This window comes from Lupinus angustifolius, chromosome LG16 (assembly GCF_001865875.1).
Source record: "Lupinus angustifolius cultivar Tanjil chromosome LG16, LupAngTanjil_v1.0, whole genome shotgun sequence".
Taxonomy (NCBI): Eukaryota; Viridiplantae; Streptophyta; class Magnoliopsida; order Fabales; family Fabaceae; genus Lupinus; species Lupinus angustifolius.
The window spans coordinates 19,128,879-19,131,741 of NC_032024.1; the positions used below are offsets into that span (position 1 = coordinate 19,128,879).

Below are 2,863 nucleotides of genomic sequence, written 5' to 3' on the forward strand. Positions count from 1 at the left end.
CCTCTTGATTCTTAATAATAAGTAAAAAGTATATTTGGTCCCAAGTTAACTTTACCTTTTCCTTTGTTCGTGCAATGGAAATGATCGTTGCACAACGTTGGCAAAAAATAATCAAATAAAGGCATAGAATAAATAGAAGTGGTAATGAGTTTGGGCCAATTGTGCCTACTCCCCGGGAGCATTAAGCGGCTACCGAGATATATTATTAGAGAATAAGGATTACAAAACCTAGCACACTCATGAGCTCAAGTGCCCATGAAATATTTCTATTTGGTGCACATTATAATAGAGGACCTGAGTTCAGTATATAACATTGATATCTTACTCTATTCTAATGTTATGCAATGTGAGACTTCATATAATAACATATTTCAAACATCCCTAACAATCTCTACCTTGATTGAGATAAATGAATATGTCGCTCCTTAGGAAATCTGCACAAGAACTTAGCGAATATATGACTTCACCTTGCTTAATGTGTAGTTGTCTTTAAATGCTCCCCTACAACATAGACCTTCTCAATATTCTTAAGGATGTTACCAAAAGCCTAGCTCTCCAAACTTGTACTGCAGCTTCCCATACCGCCATAAAATAGAACACGCCGCCTTGCCATCTATTGCTAGGAAGTCTTTCGATATATTGAAACCTCTACACTTGGGAAAGTCATGTGATAGAGTATTTTTTTGAATGGGAGCTACAAGTTTGGCAGTAAATGGAAAATTTATTAATGCAGGAAGGGTGCAGACCACACCATGTTGACACTTGGTCATGGAACAAGAACTGTGAAAAAAAATGTTATAAGGTTAAGGGTGTATACTCAATGTTACTAAACAGTGGATTGTCTTTTCTAAATGATGAAATTAGAAAGGTGCTGGATTAATCATGCTAGAACAAAAGTTTACTGTTTTGAGTGGAAGGTTTTAAAAAAGACAGTAGAAACAAAGGAAGGAATGTACTTGAATGATTCAATTACTCAACATGTACTGCGTTTTGTGTCTGGACCATAGTCATATGATAGATGATACATGGTTCTCTTTATTCAAGTAGGTAGTACATGGTATGCTACCTGATATATTTTAGTAAAAGTTTGTTATTTTAGGAAAAATACTTAATAAATGAGCTAATTTAAATTTTGAGGAAAATACTTAATAAATGAGGCAGTTTAAAATAAGTCCACAAGGTTGATTAGTAGAGTTTCAATAGGGTAAATGCATATCACCAATTACTAGTAGAACATATATCCTTTCAATTTTTGCTTCACCATAAGAGAAACACTCAAAGAATAAAATTCTTTCTTTTTTGTTGTAAGTCATTCATGTAGGTTTAATGCATATCATAAACTACTCTTCATTTCTTTCTTCTTTCTTCAATTTAAAGTGTGTGAAAATATGATTCACATCTTACAGGGAATTAAAACAAGAACTGAAGAGAGTGTGATAAGTCTGCTACAATTGGCTTGGGGTGAGGGTGGTACTTCCTGGGACATGCTTGGATCATTTTAAACAGCATATAGGCATGGCCCCAAATAGGTGGAAGAATTTTTCTCTCATCACCATTTGGTCTCTAGAGTGAATGAAAAAACTTGGGTCCTAATTTATAAATAAAAATCAATTATGTGAAGTTTGTATATCAAATTGTAAGAACATAATGAGTTTGAAACGATTTTATACTTTGCTTACATTGCACACTTTTAATTTAGTTATACATTAATTATATAATAATATCAAAAATTAAACATCACAATTAACAAAATTTTGAACAATTTATGCTTAAAGTAAAAATAATTAATAGAATAAATTTAAAAAAAATAAAAGCAATAAAATATTTGTCCCATGGGTATAAAAATACTTATGTATGTACAAATTATTTAGACCTCTAATTAATTGTAGTCACATATAATGCATATGCCACACACCCGAAGGGCCTAGTCTAGTTAGATCCCAAGTTCCTAACACTAGTTTAGCTTTAAGGATAAGTAAGTTTTCATGTAGTTTTACTCAACAATGTGTAGCCCTCAGGCATGTATTACAAGTTCTTTACTCCAAAATTTGTATTTGGGGTGCCCTCCTTTAAATCTTTTAAACAATTTTTTTAGTAACTTAAATGTTGACTTAGCATTAGATTTATTGACCAAGAGAAAATGGCATCTAGCGCATCTGGTGTAGTGGTATCATAGTACCCTCCCACGGTACTGACCAGGGTTCGATTCCCTGGATGCGCATTTTTATTTCAAAGTGCTCTTGGTCAGATAGAATCAAACCTAAAGCTTAATATTCATACACGGGATTGTGCATTACCTTTGTTGTTTTCATTTTCTTTGTTGCATGGCAAATCCTTCTTTAACAACTGACATGTTAATTCTAACATAAATGTCATGTTCCAATTAGGTTCAATTTGTTTCGCTTTGGTTTCAGATTGGATGGAATGCGCTTACACCTAGTATGATTGATGATCCATATAATTTTACATATATCTAAAGAGTCATGGTTGTAGAAATTTGAGGGTTGCGGGCCTGGAAGAGATATCATTCCAACAAGAATTTACTCTTGATGGAGAAGTTACAAGGCTAGGCTTTAGGAGTTCTCATTAAGTATACAAGGTAGGGAATGTAGAGCAAATCATTAGCAAGCGTTGGGTTGTATTTACCTCGACCTATTTTCAACCATGATCTGTCGGTTTTTTAAGAGTTCAAAGTATGAAAGGACTAAAAATATTAATACATAACAATGAAGTAAAAACAATCAATACTACAAGAAGAGATGTGGTATTTAAGAAGCCTTTCCAAAACATATAACTTTATCTTCTTTCTTCTACTTTTTAACCATACATTCTCATTTCCCACATCACTCATTCTTAAATGATG

General features: G+C 33.0%; 1 non-coding gene across 1 annotated transcript; it reads left to right on the top strand.

Moving 5' to 3' along the window:
• TRNAG-CCC lies at positions 2,151-2,221 on the top strand. The gene has a single exon. It is a non-coding gene; the product is annotated as a tRNA-Gly (tRNA).